General features: G+C 42.1%; 1 long non-coding RNA gene across 2 annotated transcripts in view; it reads right to left on the bottom strand.

Annotated features, from left to right (window-relative positions):
• Positions 1–4903: 4903 nt before the first annotated feature.
• The window catches only part of LOC147028699 (uncharacterized), a 39800-nt gene continuing 21304 nt past the window's right edge, over positions 4904–23399 (bottom strand). Inside the window, exons 3-6 of one of the 2 annotated variants that reach the window (XR_015056935.1) lie at positions 10054–10157; positions 9690–9843; positions 7070–7227; positions 4904–5834 (exon numbers count right to left, since the gene is read on the bottom strand). This is a non-coding gene — a long non-coding RNA (uncharacterized LOC147028699). The remainder of the gene's footprint in view (positions 5835–7069; positions 7228–9689; positions 9844–10053; positions 10158–23399) is intronic. The other variant, XR_015056936.1, reaches the window with a different exon arrangement.

Below are 23399 nucleotides of genomic sequence, written 5' to 3'. Positions count from 1 at the left end.
ATGCCGACAGGATGGATTGAATGATAATTCGTTTCTTTCTTTCCCCAGTAATTTCCACCAGTCTCTGAGATCCTTCGCCTTTATTTCAAATTTCATCAATAAAGTGCTGATGTGTAATCTGCCCAGCAAGTTGAACATCCGTGGCATGTAGCTTGAAAGCCTTCTCGTGCTCAGCAATATTGATGATTGGTTCTCCTTCTCTTTCTGTCTCTTGTGATGGATAAGAAGACTGCTCTCTGCAGCTGATTTCCACAGAGGCCTGGGAATTTGAAGGCTGAAAACTCAATCGTATAAGGGCACCCCTTTCCAAACCCACCTTTTGTTGAAAGATGAAAAATTTATAACCTTCCTGTGATGGCCGCGCGAAGGTGCCTTTTTGCACCGTGGATTAAACTCCCCAGACCAGAGTAACAAACACAAAAGGAAATTTTATTACATTGATATATGACACTTAATATTAGCCTGAACATCGCTTGTGGTTGTTTACAGAATCCCAATGGTCTCCACATCAAAATTGTACCTGTTTGTTTGTGGTTCCCTCGTTCGTGTGCTGAAACGAGCAGGTGTGTGTGTGTGTGTGTGTGTGTGTGTGTGTGTGTGTGTGTGTGTGTGTGTGTGTGTGTGTGTGTGTGTGTGTGTGTGTGTGTGTGTGTGTGTGTGTGTGTGTGTGTGTGTGTGTGTTTCCAATAAATGTGCTGTTATATGTGCATTATTGTGCATGAGTTAATGTATTGTGATGCCACATAATATGAAAATGAACATAATGTATGCAGTATATTGTTGAAGCATGAGTGAAGCACTGATAGCTGCCTGTGAGACCCCCCCCCCCACTCCTTAGACCTTTGATGACCCTTTAAGATGCCCAAGATACTTAAGACCCCAAAAAAACCCGAAGACCCTTGGAAACCGCAAGCATCCCCAAGACCTTTAAGACCCTGAAGACTCCTAAGACCATTTAGACACCTAAGATGCTCAAGACCCTTTAGAACCAAAAGACCCTCAATACCCCCAAAGAAACTTGAAGATCCTTAAGCCCCAGAAGACCTTTTAAGACCCCTAAGACCCTTCAAGATTTTTAATAACCCTATGAATATTAATACCCCAAAGACCCGGAAGATCCTTTAAGACGCTAAATATCCTTAAAGACCCATAAGACCCCCAAAACCCCAAAGGCCCTTTAAAACCCCCCAAAGACCCCTAAGACCTTTAAGGCACTTTAGGAAAAAATTGTGGGAAACAAGAAAAAATTGTGGGGAAAAAAAACAATCGTCAATTCTCGCAATCATTCCTTCCCTACCATCGAACAAGACGCAACACCCAATTAACACTGGCCTGGCTTACGACGCCATGTTCGGGACTCTCGACAGGCGCCACAGGGCAGCAATTTGCCGGAATTTCCGAGCGAAAACTTGGGACACTTACAAAACATCAACGACGGCCATTGCCTCCCCATAGGCCTGACACGAGCAGGAGCCAGCCAGCATCAATGGAGCTGCCGAACAGGGCGCCGGGCGTCGATGGAAAAAGGTGGATGTCAAAAATCAGTAAAAGAGAGATGGGTGTCGAACGTCAAAGGAAAAAAAGGTGGATGCCTGAGGTAAATGATCCACAGCCATGTTTGACCATCAGAATGAATGAAATGTGAAAATTATAACCTAAATAAAATGTGCAAATCAATCGTGAATTTCCAAGCCAATGCATCCTGACAGAAAGGGAGTCGAATCCATACCCTTCTCCAATGCATCAGAGTTAGAATCCCACCAGACAAATTTATATTGCACATATAAATGAATATAAATAAATATATAAATATACATAAATATCTAAACTGTATATATATATATATATATATATATATATATATATATATATATATATATATATATATATATACAAACAAACACAATATAATAGTGACCGAAGCTTTTCATGCTGCACTCGTCAGGGTAAAAATCGCAGCAAGTGAATAAGGAAGTATAGTGGGGCAACTTAGCTAAATATAGCATAACAATTGTGCATTTTATGAGGAAAGCACCAAATTAGGCACACCAGTAGCCTAACATATTATGAACAGATTTGGATATTGGGCCATCTCAAATTCAGCCGCTGATGGCTGTGGCAGCCATTTTCCACTGCCATCAAAAATTTTGAGATGGCCCAATATCCAAATCTGTTCATAATATGATAGGCTACTAGTGTGCCTAATTTGGTGCTTTCCTCATAAAATGCACAATTGCTATGCTAAGTTGCCCCACTAGTAAAGGCGTGTGCTTGATACGCAGGTCTCAATAAGGTAGACGCCTTCACTTCCTTTTTCACTTGCTGCGATTTTTACCCTGAAGAGTGCAGCACGAAAAGCTTCGGTTATTATTATGTCGTGTTTGTTTGTATCCATATTAAAGTTCTGTAGAACCAAACATCTGTTTAAATATATATATATATATATATGATATATAAAATATATAAAATATATATATATATATATATATCTAAAAAATATATTAAATATATATATTTCTTTTTCGTGTGTGTGTATGTGTGTGTGTGTGTGTGTGTGTGTGTGTGTGTGTGTGTGTGTGTGTGTGTGTATGTGTGTGTGTGTGTGTGTGTGTGTGTGTGTGTGTGTGTGTGTGTGTGTGTGTGTGTGTGTGTGTGTGTGTGTGTGTGTGTGTGTGTGTTGTAGTTAGAATATGGAGAATATTGTAAAATAATAAATGGTTCCTGCACCCATGAGGAATTTAATCAAACAACCAAGTGCTGAGATTCCAAAGAATGTGGTTGCGCCCGTATGGACAACATGCCTCAGCAGCTTTAAGCAGCACGTAATGGAATATTGATTCTTTCAATGGCCAGGTCATCTTGCAACAGTCCCTGTTGCCAAGCGTTGTTAAGACTTTCATGATAATCAACCATGGAGTATTGAAGCACTTGTTGCTTGCACTTATAAAGAGATTTTATCCCAGATACGCACAGCTTTCCGTCTGGGAGTCGAAATACAAAGCACGTGATGGGCTTATCCTCTTCGTCTCAGGAGCAACATTTATACTTGAAATAATATTGCTAGTTGTGATTACCATAAACACAATATAAATTGATAGTGTAATCCATTATCTAGCAGAGCTCTTTAATTGGAGGATAGTCGTCTTCACAGTGTCTCAGCAAAGAATGCCTTCTTAGTGCAGAATCAAATGGTAGGAATTTTGATTTTAACAGTCATAATAACTAACTACTCTTGAAAGAGAACATAAGATTTTTCACCTCATCATGAAAGTGCTCACCAAAATTAAAAAATATATATATTGAATACCCTTCTGGATTAATATATTGATTTACAGAGGGCAGTGGTCCTGATGAGGTAGGGCTTAAAATATTCTCAACTACTTATTTTCACCAATCATCAAAACTTGCTGTAGTTCCAATTAATCATGAAGGAACAACCAACAGAAATTATCACAAGGCCAATGCCTCAACCACAAGGATGAAGCTTCTCTCAGGCAAGAGAAACAACCAACTAAATCTGTCACAAGGACAAGGCTTAGGCCTGGTGATTCAGCATCTGAGTTGCTTTCATCAGCGCATTACACATGTGGTGTGCTCCCCAACCCCAAACCCCCCCCCCCTCCGAGATGGGCAGGAGCAGCACTCATAAATAAATGGACTGATTTCACTAACCATGTCCTAGTTTTGGTATCATGACCGAGGTGTTGAATATAAATATTGCCCTGCCATGGTAAAGGTTTAACTCTCCTCTCCTGCAAATGCTTTGTTACAAACCCAAACAAAGGCAAGAGAGCTCAATAAGCCCTTCTCTTCCAGATTCGGAGTAAGGGATAGGTTGCAATAGGAATCATGATATGTGATTTTTGTACATAGTGTCGAGGCTCATGGAGGAGCAAGAATGCAGGACAGATCAGAAAGTAACATGGTGAAAACAACAGGAGAAAGAGAGGGTGTGGAACACACCAACAGCAGGGTCGAGTGGCAAAATAGAGGGAGACTTGGAATAATAAGCGATGTGTCCGTGGGGAAGAATGAAGGCAAGGAGAGGACGCAGGGGGGTGAACAAGATGAATACAGCCACAAACTCTCAATCACAGAAGTGGGAGGACAAACTGGAAACCCGGAGAGATGTGGGCTTGGTGAGGGTTAATGGGGGTAGAAAAGATCACATGGTTGCAGATAGAACATGATCTGAGATGGTGGTGAACAGCTGGTGATGAAAAAATAAATGGTAAATTTGATATTTTTGTACATCGACTATGTTCATTGGAGCAGCTTCACATGTCATATAATTTATGACAATGAACAAAGCAAGAAAGGACGTAAGAATTATGCTGAAAACATTCTTCTTACACCTAAGGAGTCGCACACACTGTGATAATAAAGATATCTTGCAGAGAAATTGACATTTGGCCCAAGCACCATCCCGAAGGTGTGGTGTTTAACCCCATATTGTGAGGCTTTTAAGTCCAGAAGCCTATGTGTCTGGATGCCAGCTGAAAATAACATGAATGATGGTTCCTCGTTGAATCTGGCTTTGTCATGAATCAAACGTACAACATGAGAACACACAGGTGAGCACACTACCAACCAAGCTTTTCCACTTCCCTTGAGGTAACGAGCCACAAAATTCAAAATTGCTTCAATCTCACTGACAGGGAGAATCAGTGCTGCAGAACACAAAGCCACTTACAACACACAATGTCTAGGCCTCCATATTGGCCCGGGGGAAGATTTGTCATTTTTCACATTCCCACTTTCCACTCGTTTGGATGTCACTTGAATCTCATAAAACCAGCTCCTATTGAGAAAGATGTGGTGTTTCTCTATTTTAATCCTTCACAGAGTACCTTTCCTTCACTGCTCTCAGATTTAAAATAAACAATCATTGATTTGATTCAACACACATCTTCATGTTATCAAGCTCTTTGTCAAAGACGTGTCTCCTTATGTCCCAGTAAAGGTGCTCAATCTTAGCTGAACTCATCTTGTGCTTTGTCGTATCTCCAGATTTCAACCGAAGGCACTTCTGAGTGTGCCTTTGAGCAGTATGATAATCCTTTCTCCATGCCCGCAACAAAGTATGTTGGAGAAAGGAAAGCATCTCCCCAGATTCCCCTGTGCAAACAAGTGATTCCCTTTGCCCAATAAGCAGCAATTCAATCAATCACTCAATTACCCAGACAGCCATGTTGCGGATGTCGGTGCCGTGCAGGTGAAATATAACTTGGCAAATCCCTTGCTGCGAACAGAAAGCCAGACATCTTTCAACGATAGGGTGTGTCTACGTCTTTAGAAGAAATTGCTTTGTTGATTAATTTATGTCAATGTCATCGGAAACCATCAATGCTTGCATACATTACATAACCTGAGACATCCTTCTGCAAGTAGTTTGAAAGTGGTCCGTATAATTAAATGAATGAGTTGGAATTTATTGACTACAAAAGCTATGCATACAAACCAGGTGGAAATGATGAAAGCATTTTTGACGATAACCATTTATGAAGCATTTAATTATGCCAATATGACACCGATGGGGTTTTTCATGAGTGATAAAATGGATTCGATGTGATTGGTGAAGTGCATGTGCCGAGTGTCTTGTAAGGCAGGTTTAAATAACAAAAAAAGGTTATCCATTTGATTGGAGAAACATTCGGATCATTTCTTTTTTTCTCATTTTGAAATAGTTCTTCTTTAAGAGGATGACAGATGAATGTTTCATATCAAGTGCTTCAACCAACTTTGGCGGTGGTGAACCAGCTGTGGTTTTTAACCAGTCAAGATTAATGTGGAAGCCTGTTCAACGTCACTTGTTTGACCACTGTGCTCACCTGCTGTCAAAGCAAAACAGAAGAAACCGAGAAAGCACCTCAAAATGCAAAGCCCATCCGCTTCCACTTTGGACTCGAACTAAACTTGACGAAAACGACAGTTAAAAAATATATATATATATATATATATATTGTATGTTTATTAATGTGTTCTCCACAATCTCATAATAAAGGCTTGTTGAAGATTTGACGACAAAACCTCAATTGGTAAAAATATTACGGCCTGGACATACACACTTAATCTCAAAGGTAAACAAGGATTTTGATTAAAACATTTATGGCTGGTCTACCACTTCACTGATGATGTCATCCTTGCAATCTTTTATTCCCCCATTGGAAGTAGAATGAGATGTGCCAAGTTTTAAAATTTTGAAATTAACGGTTTTAGGGATTATAATGCTTTAATTTTTTTTGTGTTTAATCCAATGTGGTTGCCATACCATGTGACCTATGACATCACAATTAGCATTAAAATATCCTCCAAAGAGGGTCACTCCTACCCTGAAAACGTGTCAATTGGACAAGTGGTTGCAGAGCAAAAAAAAATGTTACAAAATAATTGAGCAAAAAAAAGGCCAAAAAAGGTTCGACGAATAACAATAATAACTAGAAGGGCACTCGGTTGAGCGCATACCTCTGCCACACAATGTCTGATCCAGTAGAACATATCGAGCCCAATAACTTTTTGAAATATCATGCTATATATCAGGGGTTCTTAACCTTTTAATGATTCCTGACCCCCAATGGATTGCCCAACATGGTCCCATACCCCCTTTGCTTGGCTGTCAAAATCATCATCATCACCAGTCCTATTAGTTGACAGTATGAATTCCAAAGATGTCAATAACTTGAATTTATTTTAGATATGGATAGCTAGGAAGAGAACATGAAAGGCAATCATAAGCATTTATCATATATATATATATATATATATATATATATATATATATATATATATATATATATATATATATATATATATATATATATATATATATACATATACATACATACATATAACCGAGAAATTACAATTATACAAACATTGAATAACAGTGAATACTGAATAACAGTGCTAGTTATAATCTAACATTCTAACCAACTATAAATTAATAAATCAAATATATACAAATATTCAGAGATAGAGTCCCATACCCTCAGCATTTAGTTCCCATACCCCCAAGGGGTATGGATACCCCTGGTTAAGAACCCCTGCTATATATCGTTTTTGGCCCTACCTCTCAATAGTGAAGAATTACTGAAGAAAATTAAATAATTCTCGTATCCAGATCTGGATTTGGATCTTCACCAAAATCAAATCAATTCCTCCTTGTCACACACCCAACCTGTCCACCAAGTTTCATGTGAATCCATGCACAACTTTTTTTTGGATATTCTGCACACAAACAGACAAACAGACAGAAAGGGGTGATAACATAACCTCCTTCCACCGTCGGTGGCAGAGGTAATAATAATGAAAAAATGAAAATTATTTTAACAAAATTATTTTTTTTTCTCCATATTCTCATAATAAAGCGTTGTTGAAAATTTGATAACAAAAGCTCAAATGAAGTTTAAGGAAAAAAAAAAAATTATGGTCTGGACAGACAGACAGACAGACAGACAGACACACACAAGTGATTGCAAAACCCCATCTTCCACTGCGTAGGGGATGGGCTAATAAAAAATCATGACCTTCCTTACCATGACATAGCCGGAACAACTTTCTGAGTTGGAAAACCTTGCCAAAATTTGGGCTTTTGCACAAAACATTGTTGTTCGATTTGAGGACTGCCATGATGGCCTAGAGGTATGCACACTATCTAAGCTGTCGAGCTTGGGTTCGAATCCGAACCCAGTTATAGACTGTCACCCTGGTGTTTCACAGCCATCAATGTGTGTCATGTCCTTGGATAAACATTCAACTGGGCGTCTCAGCTGCCGGCATTACTTGGTGAACAATAAAGATCTCACGGTGTCCTTTGCAAAGAGTAGACAAACTATTGCTGGCACCCTGGCAAAATTCCAAATTACTGCCCGAGCCTAAGTCGAGCGTGAGGACCGGCCAGTCGGTTTGTGAAAGACTTGGGCAAGGCTTCCATGGACCAACACCACAAGAACTTGGGAATAATTATGGCTGTTGAATAAAAAGAAGAAGAAACTTGTTGCTCGACTTGGAGATAACTAACTTTTCTTTAGACTTCCTCCGTTTACTTTCCACTCCCTGTGGACTTCCTTTGATCATGTCCTACGACAGTGAGCTGAGCACATGAACATGTCAATTTTAATATATTTCTAGAGGGGTGTGTTTACACATTGTGTAAGCATATGAACCATGGTTGATTTTTCATTTATTTATTTTCTTTCTTTTTTTCATTCATTTATATTTTCATTTACAGATGCTTTCCGACAGTTCTGTGATTTTCCCTGGTGTATCTGCTTCGATGCCTGTCAGCACACAAAATTACCATGCCTCCCCACATTATCTTGGTCGCTCACCTGCATTTTATTTTTTCATTAATTTATATTTTCATATGTGGATGTTGTCCGACGATTGTTAATTTTCCTGGAATACCGGCTTCGATGTCCATCGGCACGCAAAATTTCAGCTCTCTACGTCACCCGGAAGGTACCGATCTTTAATATCAGTTAGTGAGTCGGTGAGTGAGTAAGTCAGTGGTTAGAAAGAGCTTTATATATTATATTAAATCCCCCTCCATTACCCCACTACCACTATCCCCACAGGTTGTTCCAAACCCCTCCCTTACAACTTAACCCACCACCATTATCCCCTCGGGTTGTTGCTGGAGAATACCTGAAGATATCTTTACTGCCACCAGATGTATTTCAATTATAATTGAAGTTTTTCCGTTGTTTTTGGCAGTTTGCGAGCAACTCGTCGAGAATGTCACCGATTTTTGCGTGAAAGTCCATGGATGTCAAGTATTTGTGTAAATTTGTGCATGACGTCATCTCATTGAAAAAGGGAATTTGTACCGTTGTTCATGAAAAGGATGTTGGTCTGGCATTTAAGATGATCCGTTCCCTGGCCGAACTAGTGGTGTCAGTGACCACCATCTTCTGACAATGTCAATTGAGCTTTTGCCTGACACCTTGCTTCCCAAGGACTGTGCGAGGTATCATCGATGCAGCCACGGGGTCTGTGAAGGTCGTCTCTCAACAACTCATCATCTTAGCGTACATGTTGTTGCCGCCATTGGGCGTGAGTAACCGTGTGCTATGTTGCTCTGAATTTCAACATTATTTACGATGTGATCAATCCCATTTTGCTGTTACGATTTCCCGACGCATTTTTGATCTGATATACAGTCTTACTGCTGATAGGGCAACTTATTATACCGAGAATGTCAAGGAATGTCGTGCACATGTCCAAACTGTGGTGTTAGTTTACACCTAACATGATGAGGTTAGCTTTACTGTGGCTAAATGGCATCCTACTGTGAGCAATTCCTTCTATGTCCGTGCCTAATAGTGAATAAGAAGTGAGATCTATGTTGCCCTGTTGAAAATGCAATATAACTGATATCTCCAGAAACGAACACACACACACACACACACACACACACACACACACACACACACACACACACACACACACACACACACACACACACACACACACACACACACACCGAATTTCTGTATTTTACTCTGTTGTTTTGGTTCAATTGAGTGGAATGTTTGATGATGTATGGTAATTTTTGCTTAGTGCATGTACGATTATTGTTTTATTATATAATCGTTTAATATATGCAATGTTAGGTAAGTAAGAAGAAGAGAAATGTGAACTGGGATGATAATTTTAATTATAAAAAAGGCATGTAACTAAAAACTCACCATAGGTCAGAAGCAGTCATCTTTGTTGTTCAATCGTATAGCTCGATGATCTCTTCGGGATTTGCCCAAACAAGTGGAACCATACCCAAACAAGTTATGGCCTTGCAGTCACAGACAGCCATGTGATTGGCTTTTGGGGATGTGAGGGGCATGCCTGTAACACGACATAAAAGGATGATGACACCAGAGACAGAAATGGCTTCGACAGACAGACAAAGCAGGTTGGCTTTGCTGGGGTTGCATCGCATTGCATCGAGCTGTTGTGACATCCACAAATCGTTCGAGCACGTGAAATTGACGCTTTGTGGACGTGGTTACATATCAATATCGTTGTGGTATTCCACCACTAAAGTGTGCTCCTCACCTGAAGGGTTGTCGGGTGGGAAATGTAGAACGTATTTTTGCGATTTGGATTGTCAGCGCTGGAAAGCTTCAGAACAAATGCATCCATCATATTCCCGTGTGCTGCTGCGCACCACAAAAGCACAAAGTAATCATTTCAACTTCATTTTCCATGTTGTCATTCTAGTTTGTGGTGTACTTACTTGTGCGAATGAAGTACGTGTGAAGTAGGCCGATGATGGATTAAAATACTAGGACAATAATTGAAATACAAAGAAAAATTCAGACAAATTTTACAAACGCGAAAATTTCCTCACAAATTTTTGTGCAAACTAGTTTGAAGACGACGATGGTTCACGAGCGGTATTTGATGATGTCGATTGTTTCAGAAGTCAAGGATGAGACAATGTGATAATTTTTGACCAAGTTATAATTAATTATAGTGACCTTCAATCAACACCTCAAAACAGATCACCATATTCATATTCATGGTGAGAGCAGACCGACCAACCAATTGGTGATTGTTCTTGTTCATCATTTGTGTTGATGCAACCACTTTGGTCGCTGGCTTGAGAAATGAGGAAAAATCCTCAAAATTTATCATTTTATTTCTGCATTTGAAAATTTGACCTTTGTGAACTTTAAAGGTTAAAGGTCAAGGATTATGACCTTTGGTGCAAAACTTCCTCCGGAACATTCCAGAAACAATATAACGTCATATAGGCTATATGGCATTTCGCACTCCTCGAATTATCCATACTTTGATGAAATCAGCGTAAAAACAAACTTGAAGGGGGCGCCACGGGCAAGGTGTTCGAGATAGAGCAAAATGGTTTCAAGACTTTAGGTGGGGAATGACCTCAAGATTATGCATAAAAAAATATTGTCATCCTTGCTCTCAAAGTTTGGGCGGTCGTATGATTTTTATGTCAAAATTCGCAAATTTCTAAGTTTTTGACCTTGTGACCTTGATCTTGGGACGAAAATGAAAAAAATCGGAAAATGACACGTTTTAGATAATTCATTTTGCTATTCGAATACCGAAGAACCCATTCCATTCAGTCAATTCCCGAGAAGATAGATTTTTAATCCGACTACCCCTTAAAAATTGCTATTTTTTGGGGGTGGCTCCGCCCACAATGGCCGTAGCAAGCCCTCATCCAGGAAAACACAACTCGACATTGATGTCGAACACATAACCAAGTTTCATCAAGATCGGATCAAAGTCCACGGAGTTATGCTCTGGACAGACAGACAGACAGACATAACAAATATAGTGGTCACTCTGGCTGGCGCTCATGAACTAAGAATTGTTTGCTATTTATTTATTTATTTGTTTGTTTTAAACATTTGTTCTTTGAAAAACGAGTTGACAAATGATAAAAGCAAACGCCACGAATCATTGGTTATTGGGACAATACATGCATAGATCAACATTACAGGTAGGAGAGCGAGTTAAACGTCTACAAAATTCTGTACACACGGGCCTGCCACTACTGCTTGACAGTTGCTGTTATAGTCGGATCTGCTTCGCTATCTTTGCCCTTCACTTAATAATGAGAAGAAGAATATTTGCAGTCGTCTTCCTCTGACTCAGAAAAGCAAGTATGTTTATTTGTAAATAAAACAAACATTTAGTAAACTAGAGAATTCATAGAACACCTTTCCCTGCACAGTCTTGAAAAATAATGACGTGTGTGGGGTCGGCGGGTAACCAAAAATGGATGCCACCCAATCGTATTTGATTTGAGCCAAGCAAATTTGATTTGTCGCAATGACGTAAAATGCCAGAATATTTTGTCCAATGACTGCTAAACTGAAGGGTTTTGAAAGTGTCAAAAAGGCGAATTGTGTTCTTCAGTGTTCACGTATATAATTAATTAAATTGAAATAGAATTTGGGTTTTAAAGGTTTTAGAAAAAAAAAAATTTAAGTTTACCACCGTTGATGCAGCGTCTTTTACATCACCTTATTTAACACATTACATTCTTTCTTCATGCCTGTTGTTTGTGTCCTTTATGACTTCCTTAACAATAGTAAGATTCCTGTCTGGAATGATTTTCAATTTTGTTTGACTGCCAGACAGGCAGACAGAGTAAAAGTATTATCACTCCTCTCTGCGCATGTGCGATCGGGACAGATTCAGAGCCAAAGTACTGTTAAACTACAGGTTCATTTTCCGATTTTTGTTCAAAATATATAATGCAATTAAAATTAAGTTGTTCCTCAATCATAAAATGACGTTTGTAGACGGACAAAACAGATAAACGAATTAAACCCATTGCAGCACCCCACTTTTCACTTCGTGTGCACAGGGTAGTTATGTTGAAACGTCCATTGTTCAATCTTCATCTGACACACACAAACACACAAACACACACACACACACCCTGAAGCACAACGCCAATCATTGCGTGATCCCATTATATTGAAAGAGCTCCTCCTCCTCCTACTTCTACCTGGACAGGTCGCCACTCCAACACAGGATACTCAAATGGCTCATTCATCCCAGCAAGCTGGCACTCATTTTGCTCACCTCAGAAGGATGACAGGCTGAGTCAAACCCACCTCGTGTAAATTCAACAGCCATCAGGGGCTTAAACTCAAGGTCCTAAGATCCCAAGCCAGCCACCCAAACCACGAAGCCAACACCAGTCTGGAAGAGCTTTCTCATTCAAACGTTTTGCCCAATAATTCTCAAAAAAAAAAGTTATCATGCACCTTTGGGCACAAACTCAACAACCGAACAACTCTAACGCTTCAGTTGTGAGATTGACGACATCACTAAAAATGGGAAATTGCGTCCAAAAGCTGCGTTTGGTGCGATTGTAAATTTCACACCTCGGTTTGGGGGAGAAGATATGCTGTCATGCCATCATTACGAAAGTCCGGAGTTAAATCCTTCCTCTCGAGGAATGAAATAGGCTTGTTGGTGTGGTTATTAAATTTGAATTTATGTGTTAATCCCACACCAACGGCACTGCCTTTGAAGAAAACCATTTCCAAGCAGCATAAAGCAAGACTTATGGAATATGAAGCAAGGATAAGTAGCTTCTGTACATTCATCGTGTAAATCATGTACCAGAAAACCAGGACCCCCACCCCTTACCCCATACATGTCACAAGCACAGTATATTGCTGGAAAGCCATTACCAAACATTTGTTATACACTTCTGATTGTGAATCTTGTTTTCATCTCCCCTCTCGGCATCGTCGTGAATGCAGTGATCTGGGAATGTGAGTGGTGCAGTCGGGGACGCAACAGCCCACATGTGAGATGATATTACAACATGCCCACATGTGAGATGACATAAGAACATGCCCAAATGTGAGATGATATAACATGCCCACATGTGAGATGATATTAGAACATGCCCAAATGTGAGATGATATTATAACATGCCCACATACGAGATGATATTATAACATGCCCACATGTGAGATGATATTACAACATGCCCAAATGTGAGATGATATTAGAACATGCCCATATACGAGATGATATTATAACATGCCCAAATGTGAGATGATATTAGAACATGCCCAAATGTGAGATGATATTAGAACATGCCCACATGTGAGATGATATTACAACATGCCCACATGTGAGATGATATTATAACATGCCAACATGTGAGATGATATTATAACATGCCCACATATGAGATGATATTATAACATGCCCACAAGTGAGATGATATTACAACATGCCCACAAGTGAGATGATATTATAACATGCCCACATGTGAGATGATATTACAACATGCCCACAAGTGAGATGATATTACAACATGCCCACAAGTGAGATGATATTATAACATGCCCACATGTGAGATGATATTACAACATGCCCACAAGTGAGATGATATTACAACATGCCCACAAGTGAGATGATATTATAACATGCCCACATGTGAGATGATATTATAACATGCCCACATGTGAGATGATATTACAACATGCCCACATGTGAGATGATATTATAACATGCCCACAGGTGAGATGATATTACAACATGCCCACATGTGAGATGATATTATAACATGCCAACATGTGAGATGATATTATAACATGCCCACATATGAGATGATATTATAACATGCCCACATGTGAGATGATATTATAACATGCCCACATGTGAGATGATATTACAACATGCCCACAAGTGAGATGATATTATAACATGCCCACATGTGAGATGATATTATAACATGCCCACATGTGAGATGATATTATAACATGCCGACATGTGAGATGATATTATAACATGCCCACATGTGAGATGATATTATAACATGCCCACATGTGAGATGATATTATAACATGCCCACATGTGAGATGATATTATAAAATGCCCACATGTGAGATGATATTACAACATGCCCACATGTGAGATGATATTATAACATGCCCACATGTGAGATGATATTATAACATGCCCACATGTGAGATGAACAGCACAGCATTCTCATCTGGGGGCTGTCTAGTCTCATGTGTTCGATTCCCCAAGTCCTGACCAAACCATAATCTGTATAAAATGTCATCCTGGTGCTTCACAGGCAGTCTATAGTATCAATGAGTGTACGTCAGGCTTTGGATGGGGATATTAAGCTGGCTGCCCCCATCTGCTAGTGTTCGCTTGTGGACGTTATAAATCCTTACATTGTACCTTCATCAAATAGTATGCCATTGTTTGGCAAAATTACAAATTACACATAAATTACAAAAAATAAAGCTGGCAAAATTACACATTCCTTCCCTATAGTGTACGGCAGGCATTGCCACCATCAACAGCATTGCCACACCACCCAGAAAAACAATGGTACCAACGACCAATTTGGTAGGATAAGCTGGTTCAGTTGTCTGCTTGTACTGACGCCTGTCCCTTTCAAAGGAAACTGTCTCATCAATCGGTGGTCATCATGAGAATTATCTTCTCATTCTGTTGTGCCTCCTGCAAAGGTTTATTACAAGTCATCTTGTGTGGATAAAGTTAGTCTCTTCCCCCCACAGCCATCCATAAACGACACCTGTAGTGAGTGAGGCATCTGAAAATGTTACTGCAAGGCCTCTTGAGCAAACGCTTAAGCATGAAGAGCACGTTTGCAATATTGTTTGTTGGAATGCAAGTAATAGCTGGAGGTGTACACAGCTCCATTACATGCAGACGCTCCAACTTGAGCCTTAGATCTCGCAAAAAAATTAAAATAATAAAAAACGATTTTGAGCAAAAAGTAGAAATTAATGAAGAAACAAAACTTCAAGGTCCGTTGAAACGCGATGCCGGATACCGAGTCGGAGTTTTCATTCCCAGCCCTTCTGTTCCCCTTCCATTCTCATGTAGTAATAGGGAGACATCCCCAAACTATATTGATTGTGGACCCACACACAGCACTGTGTATGGATATGTGTGCGTGACCATATATACCATGTGTCCAGAAACAATACGCACACGCACTGCTCCTATCCCGACATATAACTCATGTATAATAGCCTTTTCGCATAAGATTTTACTTTTCCTAGCTGCAGGTACAGTAAAGGTAAATGCACACTCCGAAAGAGCATGTGAATAATTGTGGATCAAAACATCATTCGATAAGTTATGATTCAGTCGTATGCTGAAGTCCAAAGGTTTCAACCGAGAAGTGAAAATAAAGTTTCCATATGCAAAAGCTGAGCCAAGTATGGCACTTGACATTCCAGCAGTTGAATTTGTTAAGGAGGTGGAGTGAACTGTTCTTTGTGTACCCAGATCCAACATATTTTATAAATTAGAAAGCAGAACAAAATGAACCATCACTTCGACAGAAAACATGATAGCACATATTGCAACCATATTCATGTTGTGGGTTGAATGTGTGTCATTGGTTAACTCCATATGTGGGATTCAGAAGGTGGAACAAAGCCATTCCATGTCTCAAAGTATCCACCTTCGTGTATGTTTGTGTGTAAATCATGATTCATGGATGTGTGTGTGTGGGTTTACGCACCACCACCACCACCACCAGTTGTCATCTCCACTCGTGAGCCTCCTAAGACGAAGCTTCTGAAAGCCTTCCCTGGTCCTGAAGCATCCATCTTCACCCCGGCAAGGAACCACGACTCATGGACCAAGCTGTCTCCTTATCCATGCTCCATTTCCCACTCTGTCCCCAGTGGTGACAAAGTCGATCCGTGCGACCTCCCGTGTGGAAAACGGGGTACACCCCGGCCTCAGTCTCAGTCTCTTCCTTCTCGGTCTCATCCTTCCTTGACGGGATAGAGTCGGCAAAACCCAACAAGCCGCAAAACAAGGCCAAGGTGCCAGGCTACGTCCCAAATGCATGTCGATCGGCGCAACTCCAGGCAACCCCCCGTGTGGCCTTCTACCCCCACCAAAGCTGTCGCCCCAGCTCAGCTCTTGCTCCCATCAAAATCCTTGCATTTGACGGGGTCTTAGGTCCCACGGAACTCGGTCCCATGCAGGTGGAACTTGGCAGAAAGGGAGTTGCCAAAGCTCTGGTTTTCGTTCTCAGTGTGATGGGGTCGGCAAAACCCAACAAGCCACAAAGCCAGGCAGCATCCCAAACACATGTCAATCAGCGTGACTCTGGGTGCCACATGTGTGGCCCTCTGCCTCACCAAAGCTGCCAGTCCTCGGGTTGGTTTTCACTCCCATCAGTCGTGATATTTGGTGCGGTCCTCGATACCACCAAACTCGGCCTCTCTCGTCCTCAACGGAGAACTTTACAAGGAGTTCACCAAAGCGTGGATCTTCTTTCCTGGTAACAAGGGGTCAAGTCCCACCAAGCTGTTTGCAGCCATATTCATTGAGTGTGCTTGTGTGTGTCGGTGTGTGTCATTCGTTTTTATCTCCATATGTGGGTTTCAAATGATGGAACGGAGTCCTCCCAGGGCTCAAAATATGCACCCGTTTCAGTAAAGGATCACGATTCATGGACCAACCTGTGAAGTTTTCATGTTACCTCCGGGGGGGTCTTCCCAAACCATCACAATATATTTGAAATTGAAACTTCACCATGTCACATGACCATTTGTTACATGCCCCTTCAGACCTTACATGGTGAATTAAACAAAGCCGAATACCCAGACACAATGTCACTTCCTCGTCTTAGAAATTAGAATCCTTGTAATCGCTTCAGCCTTTTTTGTGCTCGGCTGGTGAAAAAAAATCAAAGAAGTAGAAGAAGAAGCACAATTGGGCGTTTTGACGATCTTCAGATTGAAACTTTAGCCATCTCGTCCGGCGTTTTTATCAGCCTTGCCAATTATGAAAACACTTGAGAATGAGAATAAAAGCTACTTTGTAAAGGTTTATGAATGTACTCTCCAGCAGACTTTTCAAAGTATAACTTGTACACATTTACCGCAAAAATGTAGAAAGATACAATTACAAATTTGCCACCACAATATTTGGCTTCCACCAAGTCCTTCTCAAGACTGCATGGGTTAAGTATTCTATGAATACCATCCAGTAATTATTTTTGCAATTGGAACAAGAGCTTAGCACCTTCCTTCTTCTTCCTCGTGGTCTCAACCATTGAGGGATGAATGGAGGAACGCATGTTGTGAGAGAGATGACGTGTTGGTGAAATGTTTTATAATAAAGATTGAATGAATGGTACACAAGGTGGGTCCTTGTGGGGCAGTGTATACCCCTCAAATCCCCTCCTCGGGAGATGAACCCTCACCTGCATTGTCGTTCAAGTAGAAGATTCAGAGATTCAAATGTTTTGGTACAGGATGTCGTTCTGAGGTTGGTGCTGTTGGTAGAAAGTTTCTCATTTGCAAAGGTGCAAAAGTTAATTGATTGGCTGGGAGTGTGGCTCGTTGGAGGTAGTGTTTTCTTGTGAAGAGCACCTCAGGTGTTGGGAGGCAGTGGGCCATGAGTAGGCTGTGAGCCCAAAGGGATCAGCCAAATTTCAATGGTTTTTTTCAAATTGCAATGGAGTCTGCAAGTGGCACAAGCTGCCTTGCCTGTTCAGACCATGAGAGCCATCAATGGGGAGCTGGCACGCTGCACGGCAGCGGAAAGCCACCGTGCATACACACAAATATGTGTAAGGCGGTGTATGTGTGTATATGTGTAACAAAAATGTATGTGTATGCACACACGAATATGTGTAACAAATATGTGTATGTGTCTGTGTATGTAACAACGAGAACGGGCACTCATAGAGCGCATACCTTCGCCGCCACTACTTTTTTTGTTCTTGGTATGAATGTGGGGAACTGCTTTCATATGAATGGTCTTATGAAACAAACCACATGTCTATAATGTCATGACCCCCCCCTGACTTTCGGGGGCTACGGACTAAACAACAATCAACTCACGTCGTTTTGGCGAGTCTTCACTCGCAAGCTCGGTGAATACAACGTTTCAACAAGAGAAGGCAATCTCGTTTGATGCTGGTTTCATGAAAATCAAATAAGAATTGACTGTTATGCCGAAAACCGCATATTTTTCAAGGGCGTGACCCCCCCCCCGACATTTTACCCCAACCGGTGACATGTGTTATGACGTCATTGTGTCACAACATTGGGCATTAAATTCTGAACATTTTGGTGCTGGGTTCATGTAAAGCGGACAAGAATTGACCGCGTTATGACAAAAACCGCATATTTTTCAAGGTCGTGACCCCCCTGACCTTTGACCCCTAACCGGTAACAAGAGTATGGGCGTCATTGTGTCATATTGCATATCACAAGATGAGGCGTTGAATTCTGAACATTTTGGCGTTTAGTTGCATGAAAATTGAATAAAAATTGACCGTGTTATCGTAAAAAGACGATTTTGACCTTTTCGTGACCTTGACCTTGACCTTTGACCCGAACGATCCCAAAATCTAATCGAATGCTTCCTGGCTAATAACCAATCATCCCACCAAATTTCATGCAGTTCGGTTTAATACTATTTGAGTTATACGAATCACAAGATTACAAATAAATAAATAAATAAATACATGCCGACCAAAACATAACCTTTCGCAGAATGCGAAGGTAAATATGTGCATGTGTAACAAATATGTGTTATACATATTTGTGTATAACACAAATATGTGTATGCATGGCGGCGGCAAGCCGCCGTGCATACACACAAATATGACAATACACACAAATATGACAATACACACAAATATGTGTAAGGTGAGACAGGAGACGAACATACCCAGGCTCTGCACTCTATCTACTTTCTATCTACATTTCCCTGGAACGATTGATGGGGTACCATACCCTGTGTATAGACTAGGTTAAGACCGTGTAAGTTGGCTCCGAAAGTTTTTAGACTAATTACTGCTATCTTGTGCCTTTTCATTGTGATTTCTGTCCATCCATTGTAAATACATGCTCATGATTTCTATCATAAATACCTGACATTAGTGATTGAATAAACCTTGTTGTGCTTGTTAAACGTTTCCAGCCTGCTCACTTGTCCTTTGCTTCATTGGTATGACATTATGTGCAAGTTGAGTTAGATGGGAAGTTTTGCCCCACTGATTGGCTCAGTGATTAGCCAACAGCCATCCACGGTTCGCTCGGCTGTACATAAAAAATAGACGGGTGGCTGTTGATGGCATGACCCCAAATTGAAGGTGTCGGGCCACTGGTAAGGTAACGCATAACCAAGGAGCGAAAACCCTGCCAGGCTCGGCAGTTCTGATGGGCGGCTACGGTTGCCTAGAAAGCTCTCATACTGCAGAGTTATCTGTGGCCAGTGGCCTCAGGACCGGAGGTTGGGTAAAGGTCCAAGGAGCTCCCTGGTTATAACCCCAGACCCTGCTTCCATGACAATACCTTTCATACATGCAGACCTTTTGAGCCTTTTCAACATTTAGACCCCTTAGACATTTCAGACACCTTAGACATTTCCGACTCCATTGGACCATTTTAAACCTGTTATACCCTTAAGACCCCAAAGACCCTTTAACACCGATAAGAATCATAAGACCATTAATACCATTTATAATGCTAAGACCCCCAATGACCCTCAACATCCCCAAAAACCTTTCAAACGCAAAGACCCTTTCAGACCCGTAACAACCTTTATAACCAACCACAAGGCCCTTTAAATTGTCAGGTCTTGTCAAGTCAAGTCAGATTAGATCTGTGACTTGCTACAGGTATCATGTAAGCCTGGACTAACCTGTTTCATGGTCGCGTTGTCGGCAACTGAACCGTCTCCCCCACCAGGTTTCCTGGTGAGGAGGGTGTATGGATATGGACATCCAGCATGATTAAAAACAAAACCTGTCAGAGGGGAGAGGAGCTCCTTGTGAGCCAACGGCCATCCATATCAAGTGACCAACTGTGTCTGTAGAATTCCTCCTGCCGTTGGGTTACTTGTTTGTTTGTTTTTAGGAGGTTGATGGCAGGATTTGCACTCCAGCCCCAATAAAACACTTCATTCCACAAAGCCCATAAACGCAAAGAAAACTGAAAACCAACTATGTGGCAGTGCCTCCTATGCTGCCGCCCTTCGCAAGGCAGCTGAACGGATGACGGAATTGGGGCAAAGCCTTAAAGACCCCCATTCTTGGTGATATGAGGAAAGGCACAGGGGTAATATTTGTGGGTCAGATAGCAGTGGTGTGTGACGGATTGGTGCTGAGATGTTCTCCACCAGACGGCGGTCTCTTCGGGTGGGTGCCTGGAATGTCCAATCCCTAATCGAGGATGGTCACCTGTCTCTGTTATAATCTGAGCTCAAGCACTTGAAAATTGGTATTGCAGCACTCTCTGAGGTTCAGAGACTCGATAGTGGTGAGATCATGGTGGGTGGATACACATGCAATTGGTCTGGTCACTTTGATGGGTGCCATGCCCAAGCTCCATGGGTACCCCCAATGCCCCAGGTGAGATGCTTTTCTTGTCTTCGGAGATTTAAATGCATCGACTGTCACTGATAAGGATGGTTATGAGACATGTGTTGGTCCCCATGGATCTGGAACTGTGAACCAGAACAGCACGAAGTTCCTTGACTTTGCAAGAAGTCGTGGACTTAGGGTGGCTGGTTCATGGCTTCACCGCCCACAGGCTCATCACTAGACTTGGTATTCCAACGCTGGTGGTGTGGCAAAGCAGATTGACCATGTGCTCCTTGATGGTCGCTGGAAGATGATCCAGAACTGCAGAGTCCACCAGAGCTCTCAGTTCCTCAATACCGACCACAGGCTTGTTGTAGCAACCTAAATTTGCAGATTGAATCCAGAAGAATGGCACCATCCCAACCAAGGCTGGATGTTGGCAAGCTCAAGGTGGAAAGGGCAGCTTAGGAGTTTGTGAACAGGCTGAGTGAGGATTTGAGGGGTCCGGGTGCTTTGGGGAATCTTGCAAATTGTGGAGTACTTTCAAGACCACCATCCTTGATGTTGCCGGTGGAAGTCTTGGAACTCACCGAAGGGCAAAGAAAAATTCTGTCTCTCAAGGGACACTGGATACCATTGACCAGAAATGCAGGACCAGGCTTAATGGCAGAGCTGAGCTGTTCAGGGAGTTGAGGCGTAAAACTGTACTTGCGTTGAGGGTGGACAAGGAGGCCTATTAGCGATGAATCTGTGTGGAGGTAGAGCATCACCTATGGTCAAGTGATTCGCGTCCTGCTTAAATGGGAATTTGTGCATTGCATTCCTCCAAGCTATACCCTCAGTGTACTGCAGTTAGAGTGGAGGGTGGTGGGCACTTGACAGAGGAGTCCGAAGTGAAGGTCTGCTGGGCAGGTTACTTTGAGTGGCTGTACCAGGCTGACCCACCAGCTGTTGAGTTGGATGTCAGGGGTGTTACTATCCATATTGCTTACCCTCTAATCAACTGCAATCCATCTTCGTTTGTGGAAACACAGGCTGCGGTGAACCGGCAGAAATGGGGTAAAGCTCTTGGGATATGTGGCATACTTGCTGAGCTTCTCAAGGCTGGTGGAAATGCTGCACTCGTGTTGTTGCATGCAGTTCTGTGCTCTGCCTGGACACAGTCATCATCCCAACTGACTGGAAGAGGGGCCTTGTTATCCCTCTGGAAAGGGAATGGTGATCGCCAGGACTGCAACAACTACCGAGGAGTGACACTGCTCTCAGTGCTGGGCAAGGTCTTTGCGAGGACAATTCTTCAAGGGGTTCGCCACCATCTGCTTGAGCACCAGCGCCCAGAGCAGTCAGGCTTTATGCCAGAAGTCAAAGATTGACCGTATCCTTGCACTTCAGGTCCTCACCGAATGCAAACGAAAGTTTCAGGAGAGGCTGCTTGCAGCCCACGTTGTTCTCTGCAAAGCGTTCGATTCAGTGAATCAGGATGCCCTCTGGAGGATTCTAGGTATTCTTGGTGTGCCACCAAAACTGATCAATCTGTTGTCTGAACTCTACTCTGGTGCTGAGAGTGCTGTGAGATGTGGTGGTACCATCTCTGACTTATTTCCAGTTGTTACTGGAGTTCACCAGGGGCGTGTGCTGACCCCCACACTTTTCAGCACTTATATGGGCTGGATTCTGGGGAGGATGTCGGAGAGATCCAGCTGTGGTGCATCGTTTGGGAAGGTCAAGATTTCTGACCTTCATTTTGCAGATGATGTAGTCATCTTTGCGGAGACTATGGATATCCTTTTGGGGGCCCGCGCGGTGCTGAATGAAGAGTCAAGCCATTGAGATTACAGGTTTCCTGGGTCAAAACTAAGATCCCAGCTTTCATTGCCATCGTGGATGCTGCTATCTTATCTGTACCCGTTTGAGTGAGGATGTTAAGGTCATGGAAAGATTTACTTACCTTTCGCAGTGATATTCATGTCTTCGCTGGCTGTCAGTCAGAGGTCAATGGACACCTGGGTCAGGACTGGGGAGTCATGGATTCACTGTATCATGGGGTGTAGCGCTGTCGGTACCTGTTCAGGATGACAAAAGTCAGAGGCTTCAGGTCCTTGGTTTTTCCAAGTCTTACTCTATGAATGTGAGACTTGGACTGTGACCAGGGATCTGAGATAGAGACTTTACTCCTTTGGTGCCAGCTCTCTTCGGAGAATCCTTGGCCATCTCTGGTCGGACTTTGTGTCCAACGAGTGGTTGCTGAGACTCAAATGAGATTTTATTGCCTGCATAGTCCATGAGCGTCAACTGCGGCTGTCTGGAAATGTGGCTCATTTTCCTGATGCTGAGATTCTCACAGCGAGGGACCCTCGTGAGTGGAGGAGGCCAATGGGCCGACCACATGCCTCATGGCTGCAGCAGTTTCATCAGCATCCTAAGGAGATGGGGATGGGCCAGGCATCTGCCTGGGGGATTGCCAGATGGAGGACCCTGGAGTACCGGCGGAAAGTGGATGCAGCGATTCGCTGCTCCAGCAAATGCTCTGGCGCATTCTCCCATACCTGACCTGACCTGAGTA

This window comes from Eptatretus burgeri, chromosome 4, assembly GCF_056783735.1.
Source record: "Eptatretus burgeri isolate ZD-2024b chromosome 4, Ebu_testis_v1, whole genome shotgun sequence".
NCBI lineage: Eukaryota > Metazoa > Chordata > Myxini > Myxiniformes > Myxinidae > Eptatretus > Eptatretus burgeri.
The sequence above is the reverse complement of the archived record's forward strand: the minus strand, read 5'-3'. Positions and strand labels throughout refer to the sequence as shown.